Below are 14,673 nucleotides of genomic sequence, written 5' to 3' on the forward strand. Positions count from 1 at the left end.
TGTGAGTTTAAGATAAATCCATTTCAAAATTATTTTTTTCTACGCCCAAGTTGTGAAAGGTTGAGTATATTTCATGTTATTTTAACAAGTATATTTTCAAAGAATTGTGAACTAACCATGTTGTCGTATTTTATCTGTAACTCACTAGTTCTTTATTTTAAAGAAGTTGAATAAGATCATAACGATACAAGTCCGCCCCAACAAAAAGGCTCCAGAAAGTCAGCAAAGAAAACCACTATTGGCCAGTGCAATTTCCCCACTGTCTCGGTAACCGATAAAACCTCCTAAACCGGATAAAGCTTACCTCATATATATTAATGAACTTTCACTCCTCTTCTGCTTTCGATTTGCCGGAGTACGGATTCTAAAGTCTCCAGCCTCGCCAGCGTCATCGTCCTCCAAGGGCAGGTGCAACGGTTATTATGTGCAGATACAGGAAAGTGCTACCATTGCAAGCATGAAAAGCGTTGCCTCTTATCTACACACCCTAATCCCACCGCACACACACACATACACGCACGCCTGACTATGGTACAATTTATGTGGTGGTAGCTTAGCAGATTCATGTTGGTTTATGTTATTCGAGAGGGTTTAGCAAAGGCCAACGGGAGAAGGAGTGCTGTTAATAGAGCACAAAGGGGGGGTTCAGGAAAGAGTTTCTGCACAGAAAGGGTGCTTTTCCGCTTGAGGGGTTTCTTCGGTGATGCAAAGTTCATTTCTAAGTCTGGCGAAGCTTTATGCTGCGGAGATGATATTGAAAAATCAGAAAGAGTTCATATTTTTGTGGTTTTAAAGCTACTTCTTTTTGCACGACGAGGTGTTATAAAATGACTAAAATTGTTATGCTTAAAGTCGTGTTTAACGTAGTCGTTGAAACTGGTGATGTGTAATTCTGGACCTGCTTCCAATTCCACGTGTTCTTTGATGTTAGCTGATGCAAATTAATTAAATCATCATCAGGCGGAACACGCAACCGCGAAATAAAATCGTGGTCGCATAGAAATGGACGCTCAGATATTTATAACCAACATGTACACCTTTATCGGTCCACCGGTTTTCCTGCCGCTTTATTGGTTTGCTGGACATGGTGGCCATGCTCCGCCTCTTCATGCGCCCCCAAAAGCAGGCCATGGCAACCGATAGTGACCTTGACCAAGGCAAGCGCTTAAAACTAAACATACACACACACACACCAAACGCACGGACGTGGATCGCGAATCGGCGTCCATTAGCTGCCAATCGGTCGTGAGCGTGCGAAACCGATACGTTTCCAAAAACGTTTCCTCCGTAATGGCCAGCAAAGGTGGAGTCACTTGAGTGTGCCGATTTTCACGGGCCGACGCGTGAGTACAGGGCGCGATAAAAATAGAGTTTTAGTGCGTCGCCTCGTTTGGCAGTGTTGGCGACACGCGGCTTGACGACATGGCAAAGCCGTAAAGTGAAGCTACCTGTCGATCGAACGGCCATTGCGTTGATGCTTCCGGACACCGCACACCTGCATGGCGTTTCGGTTCGTTGATGGTCGAATCGTCTTATTCGGAAGCGACCTAAAGCAATGTACATCGTAAGAATATTTTGTATGGAAATCATGCGATTGTAAATGATTGAAACTTAAAAATTGTCATTTTGGAAATGTGTTATACTGTATTTTTCCGTGTATAACGACTTCCCGTGTATAACAACCCTCCCAAAAAAAATATTCAATGTTTATGAAAAAAATTAAACAAATGTTTTTCTAATGTTCATCAGTTGTAACAATGTTATGCATGTTTTATCCTCCACTCTATAATCGAATCGAAAAGTTACTACCCGTGTATAACGACCCCCTTAATCGGACTATCATAAGTTTTGACATAAAAATGGGTCATTATACACGGAAAAATACGGTAATTTTCATTTTGTTTTAAAATATATTGAATTGGTTTCTACAGTTCAACTCAAAATTAAAGCATGGTTTTAACAATAATTTAATTATATAAACAGTTGTCAACACTTCGCTAAGAAATCAAAATAAGCTTCTATATCACCTTCAAACACCTTGCTCGAAAAAGCAATTCCACACTTTTGTATGAAAGGAATTTCCAATAACAACAATCAACCTTCCCTCAACGCATTGGATTGAGCGAAAATTGTTCACATCGAAAACGGAGCCCGAAACAACACACAACATCCGGCCATAAAGCGCTTTGGCGTGCTCGTGTTCGTAGAAATTGAATTGCGCTTCCGTCCCTCTGCTGCATCCCTCGATCGATCGATCCGGTAAGGATGCGTAAGAATTCGCCCCAAAGACATCCGCCATAGCTTTGGTTCGCTTGGCGAGGCGGCGAGCGAGCGTTCGACAACGATATGCAAAACCAATAAATCGTGTATCATCGTCGCCATCGTACGGTTTGGCAGGAAGCCCGGCAACATTTCCGGGCCGGGCCGTTGTCGGTAGTGGCATTTGATAACATAAACCATTTATGTGCCTTCGTTTTACGATTATGGTGAGTGGCTTGAAGATAGGCTAAAAGATTACTTATTTAAAACGTACCCCAAGAGGAGCGCAGCGGCAAAATTGGGATGATTTGTAGCAATCGAATTGAAATTCCATAAGCCATCGTTCCATTCTTTCACAAACTCTTACTGCTTGCCTTTACAACATGTTTTCACAACCAAATGGTAAACATTGAAAATATTAATGCCCAGAATCGATTGCAAATCCTACGAGATTTTGCTTGCTTTTCCAAGCATTTTGTATGTTGTACCACCGTTACCTGGTTGGCATGATTTTCCCGACCCACCCACCCAAAGGAGCCGTAAGTGGAAAACTCATCCACAACTTGGGAACGATATTTGTGTGTTTGTTCCAAAACAAAAGAACGAGAAGGTGAGCTCGAGTGAAGCTCTGATGCCACAACACGGTAGCCACTTTTCCAGCACCATTAAAGTCCAGTTGACACTTTCGAGTCAAACACCCTCCCTCTCTTCATCCCTCTCAAATACATGCATACACTCCGGCGATAGATTTGTGGCCGGTTCGGTATGGGTTGCAGGTTTCTCGACGATTCCATCACGGAAGCCTCAGCCGGTTGTCTTCTGCTCCTGCTGTCGTCTTACACGAAACGGGACGAAAATAAACATATTAAGTGTCTGCACCGACGCGTCCTCTCCGGTCGTTCCCGTTGTTTTCGTGTTTCCTCCATCAGCCGAACGGTGAAGGGACGATAAGAACGATGTTTACATTAAACCACAACACTGCTGCTGCTGCTGGCGTCTCCGAGGGACGGGTCGGGTCGTGTGATTTGCCATGCTTTTATCAGCTTCTCATTTCCCACCGGAGCTGCCAAAGACGTGCACTAGGCACTAGGTCAGGGACAGTGTGTGCCCCGGAGCCGAAGGTTGAAGCCTACCGTCCGCCGTAAGCCATATTATGTATCGGTTGATTGAAACCAGTCAATTACGGCCAGTTATCCAGATTTGGAGCGCCCGGCACCTGAGCCGAAGCCTTGATTGGATACCAGAAACGACGACGCTCCCGGTGCGTGTTGCAGGAAACTAACAATTCAATCAATTCTCAACTTTCTGCCTAACAAATAGAGACTGTTCGATGCAAGCTGCGGGAAGCTGATGACGATGGTGTTTCATTTTTATATCATATTTTTCGTCGAGATTGAAAGCATAATTTGATGCCGGAAAAAAAGGGTGGAAAAATGAAGTCGAAATCGCTTTTCCATGTGAGCACGCGGATGATGCCGATCGGAAGAAAAGGAAACCTTCTTTAAGGCCTCCAAGGGTAGAACATATGGTAAAAGCCGCCACAAAAAAGGGGTTCTTGGAAGGCACTAGAGTTTGGGAGATAATTGGATCTTTCCTATGACTTTACCCGGAACACTATCCGCATTGGAAAAACTTTTTTTCTCCATTCCGCCTTTCATCCACTATTTTATTTTATTTTTCTGCTTTCACTTCACATTCCACACGATCCCAGAACTCACCGTACGCATTCCCGTCGAAAGGAAGACAAAGTTTATTTGCCTCGACAGCTCACAGCCGCCTGCTTTGGGATCGGCAATGGGGGGTTTTTCTTTTTTTTCCGCAAAAGCTCCGTCGGTAGATTATGCTCCAGGAAATCGAAGCTCCCGCCGGATCGGGTCAGAGTATGCACAAAAGAGTAAATATGCAAATTGGATCGGTTCCCATTTGCATAACAGAATCATTCATAACTAAGACAAGATGCCGGTGCCTTCCCGGCGCACTTTTTGGCATTTCCTTTCACCCGACGGAGGGGAAGAGGGTAACAAGAAGGCACGAAAACAGAAATAGCCAGTCCTCCAAGCTCGACAACTGTCAGACAGTTTGGCATTCTATTTCCGGCATCCAGCCATTTGTCCCGCGACAGTCCCATTTCGTGTTGTTATTCCGCTAGTGATTCGCGTTCCTGGCTTCCGAGCCGCTCCCGTTTTGCCAATCGGAGTAAATTTCATTTCCGCGCACGTCAACATTCGGTTTGCATTCGGCAGAAGAAATGACAACATTGGGCGGAGCAGCAAACGAAACCCGCAGCGAAGTGAAAGAAAGACTCTTAGAATCATATTTTACGACCTTCTATGATGTTGGCTATGCTGATACCAATGCAGCATTCTTGTCGAATGTAATAACAACTGAATTTTAGTTTTCCATTGTGTAACGATCGTAAGACTTATCGTAAGACTTCAATGTTGATTGTATAACCTAACTAATGAAGGATTTGCTTCTAAATAAAATAGCATCGCACATAGTCCATGCTAATAAAAGCAAAACAAAGTCAAAACAAACTCGTGAATAATAAATGACTTCTTGCAGAATGAGCTGCAGTTGTGAAGAAAATTCAACGGAGAAATGTTCATGCACGTATTGGTACTTTTGAGGGCAACTTTCTTTAAGTTTTGGTGGGTTTTAGAAACGGATGTTACGGAGCAAGGTAAAAGAGTGCGTTTATTAGCCAAGAGTCAAAGAGAAAGTCGATATGTTATAGTATATATGTTCAAGTATGCTCGTAATAAACACTATGCATATTCTAGTGTCGTCATTTGGACGTTCGTTTCTAAAGTGGACATAAAAGAACAAATGAACCGTACGTCACAATTGAGCGAGTACTTTTACATTGCAAGAACCAATTTGTTCCATCACAGTACAGCGTTTTCAGTCTGCCAAAATTGATAAGACAACGAGCGAACCACGCCGCCGCGATTTCTGACCCCTGACCACAACAGAGTGCCACCAAGGTTTCAACCACGATCGTGTTTCTTATCAACCAACTCGGCACAATTGAGATTCTAAAATTCAGGGTGGTCAATTTCTCTTCAAAATTTAAGAACACATCAGTTGTGTTTCAAATTTCACACATTTTGCTTATTGGTATTTGTTGCAGATCCTGAATTCACTCACGAGCAATTTATTGCTTGTATCCCAATATTGGTAAAATTTAACTTTGATCTTTCACTTCTACATTTTTAATTTGCTTTCGTCTAGTGCTATTAAGTATGCAGTGTTAAACATTCCTACAGCCGTTCAACCACTTCTTTTAACGTTAAACCTACTGAATTATTTGCAATGAGAAAACTTCTTTCGCAAAGAAAAAAGGCGTCATCAGAAGATACCATGATTTACTACAAGCCTTCGAAACTATACTTAACGGCCTTGGGCGAAAGTTGTCCAGCGGCAATTCGCTTCCGTTGTCTTGGAACAACTTTTGTATCTCATCTTAAACTTAGCCGGGCCCCGGTACTGATTCGTGCGCCCAAAGTAATGGCCTCCGGCCCGCTGGGTTCACATTTGGCATTTTCCCCAATTTATGGCCCCAAATCCCTTGATAATCCTCGCCGCCGAGTTTGATTGCCTTGCCCTGCCTTGATGGCAAAACCGAAGAGTTGAGATTAAAATCGATTTAGGCTCGGTTGCATGGAGCGCGATTTTCGTTGGGGTTTTCCCCAGTTTCTGGTTTGACGTAAAGTTTTCCCTCGCCCTCCCCCCTCGGGGAGAAGGGAAGGTTTAGTGACAAGGCTTACAAAGTCGCTCATGAATAATAGCTGTAGTGGGCCCGGGCAGCGTTGCTCGATAACGAAAAATATGGATTTAATGGCCGTTTGTACGGGGGCGGGAGAGGGCCAAATACGAAAAAGTTGTTTTACCCCCCGAAATGGAGACGCCTGGTTGGTCATTCGAATGTCATTAGGCACGGGAGCGCGGGGTGTCAAACACATTTACGCCGTCATGGCAGCAAATTCGAGTTGCTTTATTGCATTGAGGCGGGCTTGTTGGTGATGACTGCTATCGTGCTTCTAATATTTTTTTCGTTCTTCTAAAAATCACCAAAAAAGAAACAATAAACATTATCGTACCGCTACATGTGCCATCATTTATGAAAAGATATTCAAAGAGTAAATGCCCTAAGTGGTAGTCACGCACCAACAAACAGGAAAACCTGAGAAATAAATGTAAAAAAACACATTGATCACCTTACATAAATATTAAGTAATATTAAATTAAAACTCTCCAAATTCAAAAACGGGTTTTTATTTCAACAAGCCACCTTTTTCCGCCGTTCAGTGTGTTAAATTAAGGAGTACGTATTAACAGAGATTCGTGCAAAACAAAAACTCAATTCCAAACAAACACACAACTTTGCGAGCCTGATTTTTCTTCCCTTAAATCTCCATCGCTTCAACACGATGAGGCATAAGATCGTTGTTAAGCCATTTATCGTGAAGCTTTCTCTCGTTCATTTTTTGCGTTTTCGAACTGACCGTGCGGGCGCTACAAATGGCGAAAGGTAACGAATGCGCGTGTAAGCTCTATTTTCTTTTCTTCAACGTGCGAAGGTTTTGCTGGTGTTGTGGCTTTCCCGCAAAGGCGCACCATTTTCAGCACCTGTGCCTAATCTGCCTCTTGGTGTGAAGGGAAAGCAAAAGTATCGGCCCTTTCCCTGGAGGCGTTTATGTTTTACACGCTTTCGGGTTGGTCCCGAATTTTGGTTTATTTGCTTTGGTTTTCGTTCTACACTGACGATCCAAAAAAAAAAACCCCGTACCGTACTCCAGAACAACCAGAAAATATTCCCTTACAAACGACACACTTGTGGAAGGTTCGGATTCGAGTACATTAAATGCATGCCGGCACCAAACCGAACCATTTCCGTCCATAGAAGGAAAGCCCAGGATACTCCAAGGGGAGCAATGTGAGCAAATGTGCAGCATCGTGAACACTTGTGACCGTTTTGGGCTGTACGAAGGCACACACACCCTAATGCTAATCTTTATTGCATCCCCAAGCACCCTTTTGGGTGGTCGGCATTGTTTTGGATCATCACCTCGGAAAAAAGGTTCACATGACGACGTTGCCAACGACATTTGGTGGAATGAGAGAGTGTTTTTTCTCTTGAACCAGCACATGCATTGTCTTTTTGACATTTTTAAACGGAAGAGAAAAAGAAAATGTGCATTACATGTTGTTACATTTGTTTTGTTTCTTTAGGTTTTACTTGTTTCCAGAATTAAATAACAAGGAGCAATTAAGTGTCAATATTTAATAAATCATAAGACATGAAATACAATAAACAATTTGATAAATACTAAATAAAAAAATAAAATGCAATATACACGTTGTTTAAAGGTCAACGGCAATAAACGACCTTCGTCGTTTCCCTTACCGTAATACATGCAAAATTGGGAAAAAACAATATAATACAAATCAATTAGTTAACATTACTTTACGGGATATAAAAACTAAATTAAAAATAATCAACTCTTTAGAGATCGAATAAAATCAATCTTAAGCCAACAATAATCAAAAGCCAATCAATTTTACTCACACAAATGTTCCATTTGATTCATCATCATCTACTAATACCTTATCAAGAACATCGCACTTGTAAACACTCTTTACATCGTCTTATCAACAAAAATGAAAGAGTAAGCAACACCTCCATCCACTACAAAGTTGCTTAGTGGTAGCTATTTAACCAATTATCTTTATCACGCCAACAAGTTGTAAAATTAAAAACACCCTTAGATTATCGATCACTTGAAGGAACCGCTTTGATGTTCGGCTGTCGTGAAAGGGGTGTTAATTTTCAAAAACAAAGCGCTCTTTCTTCCAGGTGCAACAAGTCAGAGGTGGAACAGCAGAAGGCGGAAACTGCCCATCAATTGTTCGCCAACCCGGGCTGGCAAATCACCTTCCCACACGTGCTGGCAGCAATTAGCTTTTATCACGTGTAGCATTCACACTCGGCTCACCATTCTGCCGAAAGGTAATGCAAAAGAAGGTTCGATGTTGGCAACCAGGGCACCCGGGAAACGGCGTTGGCAGCCGAACGAAAGCAAGACAGACGCCGATCGAACGTTTTGTGGCGCCATCGATTTTTCACCGCATTTGCACTGCGCGTTTCCCCGCTGCGACGCTTCGCGACGAATTGGTCGAAGAGGCGAACCTTCCATCGCTTAAAGCACACCGGGATGAAATTCCGGCAGAGTGTGCGGCAAGGAAGGGAGGGAACAAAGACGAGCACGATGAAAACAAATTCACAACTGCCGGAAAAAAAGGAAATTTCATTTCCTGAACCATCCCCTTGCCGTCCCCTTAGAGGCCTGCGGGAGCCTTGGGAGAAGTCTGCCCGAAACTGGAAAGCGTCGCCCACGCTCGGTGTCGAGCGTGAAAATTTATCTTCCATCCCGCAATGTTTGCGTTGGCTGAAGCGCGAAAATAAACAGCCCGGGAACGGGGTCTCCGTCAGCTTTTCTTCACCCACTGCAGTACGAACCTTTTTCGACAGGCGCCTGTCTTCGGTGTCTTACATCCACTCAGCCGCTGGATGCAGTGCTGGATGCCTCCTGCTTGTGTTGAAATTGAAGATTTTCCGTTGAATGGTTCCGATTCACACAATAATACACAATCGAACAAGTCAATCACTAACTAACTTGGAACACCTTCTAGAACGAGATCATTAAATCGTACACTCATTATCACCGGACACAGGGGTGCGAATCTCTGCAACCTGATGCAAACCACTAATTAGAGAAAATCAGTGTTCGATTTTCCACTACAAACACTTCACTGCCCTCAGTTTTCCACGAGCTTCCGTTTGGTTTTTATTTTTCCCGGGAATCAATGGTTGTTGAAGTCACTGCTCGGGTTCGCGTCGACGGCGCCTAGACACAGCCCACGTTCTCTACACTTACACACACACACATGCACACACAACACTTTGGGAATCTAGTGGAGCCACTGCATAACGGGAATACCAATTTTTCCAGCACGCGCGAATATCCCACGCAATACCAAACACTATTGTCCCGGTCGCTCCAACGACAACCCCATGACCGAAGGCTCGAAGGGAGGGTGGCGGCGGTGGACAAAGGGCGCGCTTTCACAAGTCTCGACGAAGCAGGAAATGTGGGAAAACCTCCCGTCCTTGTTGGTCGAGTGCGGACGACTGCGGGTGCGGAAAACCACGACCGTCCCGAATGGAAGCTGCCACGAGTCTGACCTGGCGTTTGCGTTCAGCCCAGCAGAGTGGCAAGAGAAAAGACCCGGCTGTCCCCGACCGGAGTCAAGCAGTTTCCGCGTTTTTCTGCTTTCCCCGAACTTGACCCGAAATCCCCCCCCCAGCGAGAGCGATAGCACACCGTGGAGTAGAGAAATGTACACTGAGAGACTGACGGGGATGCGAAAAAGGACAGGAGATTAAGCGTCCCTTTTGTTAGACACCGGGAAGCGGAAAAGTGAAAGAGATGGCTCTGTCAAAGACTTAACGGGGAGAGGAAAATAATGAAGTCTAGAGAGCACGTGTTGGAGAGTAAGCATAGTGGTTAGAATGAAAACAAAGGAATATAGTAAATTTGGAACATTTTCCCCATTCTACGAGCGTTACAAACCGGGCGGGGAAATATGGGAGCTTACAAACATTTCCAAACTCGTCCTCCGGAGCACCAAATCCGAGGGTGAACTTTTACTGCGAATGTGAGAAATTCACAGTGTTGAAATAAAGCCATTGAAATGGTCAAACTTTCATTTGCTTCCGGGTTGTGACCAATTTCCTTTTGGCTATATTTTCAAATATAATACATAAAATATCAGTTTTTATTATTGTCAACTTGTTTTAAGCAATAACAATTACTTAGATGGTTTGGGCCAATTGAACAATAGTTAGTATGAAGGTGGTTCTTGTTAGTTGTAATTTGGGATAGCATTTTATAGTATGTACTTATTTGATTACGACGTCTCTATCCCTGCCTTTCGTTCTCGTCTAATCAACTCCTAAATTTAATCCACCTTCTTTCCCTCTCGTCGAATGTTATTTATTTATTTATTATGTCGCTCGTTTTGTTTCTACTTTCGTTGCGCGTCGTTTATTTCGAATGTACCTGCCTGGAAAGCACGTTCTTACGTGTTTGTAAACTTTAATTCTTGTATTTGGCATTAATCGATGGAATTAAACAAAATTTTTGCTTACATTTGGTAATTAACTGCTGATCATAATAACAAATTATGCCAATGCAAAGTGACCACCATTTAATGAATAAAAAATAAAATTAAAAAAAAAACATAACTTTTTCTTCGGTTCTAGATCAAAAACTATGAAAAAATAACAAAAAACAGTGTGACAATTTTTTGAGCCATTTATCAAACTTGGCAGGACTGTGAAGGGGTTAATTTTAACACTCAATTTAACGAACTAAGTACAGCCCAAGTGGCGAACATTATCAAATATACACGAATATGAAATATGAATATAAATATAGTTGAAAGATGAAAAAGAATAATCCAATTTAATTAAAACTAAGCTTATTGGATACCACAATTAAATTAAAACACAGATCAATTGGCTTCAGCTCTGAAACAGAATTAAAAACCAGAACATGTACCAATGCAATGGACGAGAATGATGAAATATTAGAAGTTTTTGAAAACTACTCTCACTAGTACGTTATCTAATCTTATCTGTTTTCGTATGCATAAAATCTGTAGCAAGGAGATCCAACACAAGGAGGTACCAGATGTCAATAACGAAAAATTATGCGATGGTAGGGGTATTTGAAAGACATATTCGCAATTCACTATCAAAATTTAAATATTTTTAAATCACCCGAATGCTAGGGAAGAACATCTAATAAAATTTCATACAGTTTGCCCTTTAAACTGGTGTACACAATGTTGTCAATCATCTTTGTTGCATAACCAAGCTTATTTCGACAACATGCATCACATCATCACAAAGCAGAAAAGCACTACATAACAATTTCATGCAGCACCGAACAACCCCTAACGTACGTGCGGGTCACAAACAAGTGGGCAACATTGTTTGCATTGTAAACGGTACAACGTGCTGCTTTGACAAAAACCGGTGCTCCATGCTTCATTAGCCTGTGTGGGGCCGAAACCCCCGGCCGACATTCCCGAACGGGCAGTTAATCTAACAATGTCACAACAATGGTTCCCTAAACCCTAAACACCTGCTCCATCGGTTCGTTAACGGCTTTCGTTGCCAATCGTTTGTTTGATCGCTCGGCATTGATTGCATTGGGTTTCGAACTTCCTGTTCGGGGCGTATCTGCACCAGCACCGAACCTCAGCCAAACGTGCTCACTTTCCACCGCCGGAAAACCACTAACCCAAGCCCTCAACCAGTGCATCCTTTCACTAGGTTGTTTTGTCCTTTGTGCGTTGTTTCATGCTCCTCTCTCAACGACTATCTCTCTTCATCGCACATGCACACCGAAACGTAATCCGCTGGATATGGGACACATGCCCAGACCCGTGACACGAAACGCGCACTGACAGCGTGCCAAGCGCGGCGACGTTCGTGCCGCTTTCACGTCCCGTTACTCAGCACTTCGTCCATTGATGAGATCCGTCCCGCCGCTCCAAACACCTTCCCTCGGATTCGATTGGCAATGTTTACGTTTGCAGTCTGGGACGCAGCCCTTCCCCGACCTCGTTCCCGTGCCCCCTCAAAGTACGACTCACGTTCCGAACGCTCACTCGCGGTAGAGTTTTCTCTCACTCTATCTCCGTCTCTTTCCCTCCGTTTCCACCTTCCTCACGCATTTGCTCGCACACTTGTGCACACAAGTCAAGCCGTGACGGAAGGCCCTTATCGGGAAGCTTCACGGGCCAGCGACAGCGAAGTCGAACGAGAAGAAGTCACACACAAACCACGTCGGGTCGCAGCGGGGTGGAGAGGGAGGGAGGCCAGGGAATCATCCCATCGTTCCGCGCAGGAAACCACACCGCACCACACACCGCGTGTTGGGAGTGTTTATGTAATTATGTCGTAAGTTGAAGTCATCTGTGCCGTATCAATGTTTCCCATTTTCACGCTGCCCCATCGTCGTCGGGTGGCCTAACCTTCCGGAGGACACATCCGTTGGCGTCGATCGTCTGCCCCTGGGAACCCGGGGATGACATAATTACGTACGGGCCACCGAAATTGTGTCCGCCCGGGCACGCGCGCACACAAACACCAGCAGACGAGGCGATTTAAATGAGGCGGATCGGGAAACTGGGGTCGGGAAATCAAGCACCCTTTGCTCGGTTCGGGATGAGCTAGCGATTTAAACTCACTCAAGGGACATCTGATTGGCGACCAATCAGCGCCTTTTCCAATGGACTACTGACCAAATCCCGAGCAAAACCAATGCACCCTTTTTATTTTGGCAGGTCCTTATTTGCTTTGCTTTCCACCAAACCGTAGCCCTAGCCGTTGCTTAGCACCGAAAACCGACATGGCGCGTGCAGCGCCCACCAAGACCACTCCGGCAACACTGACGACTAGAAGACCGACTCGCCCTGCACTAGGAATCCACTACATCCCCGGAGCTTCTCCTGCGTGGCGTCTCTTTGTATTGTATTGGTTACTCTCTCCAACGTGCACACCCATACACACACACACATCATGGTACCAGGCCTCACACAAAGTCTCTCTTTCTCTCTCCCTCTCTACTCCTTGTAAGTTTACTCACGTCGCTCCGTCGGGTTGCTCGACACGAGTCGACTCCAAACATACTAAAATACTTCCCCCCACCGAGCACTGTTTTTGTCATTCATGGTGGCTGAGGATCGGGCCGGAGAGCGCTCAGCTCGGCTCAGGTTGATCCAAACAAAAAACACACCCCTTACGTGCAACCCCCACCATCCCCACCGGGAGCGAGCGTCGGAACATGGCGCGCTGTTGTTTATATTATGACTGCCAGACCTGGTGCGATTCCGTCTCTTCATTCGGCGTCGCATGCTTTGCCGCCGGTTTTAACCGATCCCGCTCACCATCTTTCTTTCTCGCTCTCTCACCCTCTATCTTTTTCTCTTGAGTATAGCAGTAGGGTGTAACACGGCACGGGAAGCTGTGAGGGGGACCTCTTATCAGCGAACGCCCGGTTCGGTTCGCGGCTGCCAGTGATTGATGTTTACTCAAGCCGTGGTGCATGACACGTCGGTGCACCGTCGATGCATGTGCACCTTACGTCGAATTGAAGCCCTTGCCCTCCCGATCCTTCCCTCTGGGGGTTGGTTATGGAAGAGTACGGCACGTAAACAGGGTTTCGACATCCTCCAATCGCGTAGGTGAAAGGACGAAGAGATTCCGTAACCCTGGGCCCCCGGATCAAATGTGGCCTGAAGTTGGCGCACGTGCACGGCTAATGGAGCCGCCTGGTGCCTCGTTCGCTTCAACTCGCTTCACTGCGGGCTGATCGACTTGATACAAGCTCGTATCAGAAGCTAGCTTTTCCTATCATTGTGGAAAAACCAAAACATCTTTCTTTAAAGCTGAAATTTGGAAAAGAAAATTATGCCCGTACCCAAAAGGAATCATGTTTTTACTTTATCTGTTGCTAAATTGGCTTGTTTACATTTTCAGAATCATGTTGACTTAATTTTTGACGTAATTCTGGTTTGTATGACATGATAAACGTCAAAACTTTAACCGAAGGATATTCAAAATAGTTTTTTGTGCTTCTTGTGATTTAAAAAGACACTTTTCAATTAACTATCCCCCTTGTCCTTACCAAAACACTTCCGAACATCAAAGCAAATAAAAACAGGCGCTCCCATGCTCCCCGATGCTAAAGTGAGATGTCGTTAATTGGACGAAATTGAAACATTGATCGATGGGTTGGATGTTTGATTTATGGACGTTTTATTGATTCCGGGCTCGACGGTGCGGTTGCAACAGCAAAGAGGCCTAGACCCAAGACGAACCTCGGCCGGAGAAAAAAAAAAAAGGGGGAGTCATTTTCGTGCGCTGGCGACGTTTCGTCCCAACGCAACCCGCGGAAGCCGAGCCCGGTCAAATGGGTGGCAATTAGCTTGCATAAGCAACCCATTAGCCACGACCATTTGATTGCAATCGTACGGAACGCATTGGGAACGTGTCTGTGGCTGGGGGCTTACCTTCCCTGTGGCAATTAGGCGCCGAAGAAAGCGGGAAGCCTGCCTGTTTTCTCTCCTGCTTTCGGTAGCGATGGACGACTCTGGAAGCGATGGACGAAGGCTGAAAGTTTCTTGAGGCGGTATATTAATTAGAATCCTCGCCGCAGTGACGATTGCACGATATCTAATTAGTCGTTCCGTTGTCTGTGGCCTTTTACCTTCCTCACGCTCTTTTCGAAGCCTCTACTATCGGCCATTTGTTGGTGAACTTTATACTTTTAATTA

The sequence above is a fragment of the Anopheles coustani genome, chromosome 3 (genome assembly GCF_943734705.1).
Source record: "Anopheles coustani chromosome 3, idAnoCousDA_361_x.2, whole genome shotgun sequence".
NCBI classification, from domain to species: domain Eukaryota; kingdom Metazoa; phylum Arthropoda; class Insecta; order Diptera; family Culicidae; genus Anopheles; species Anopheles coustani.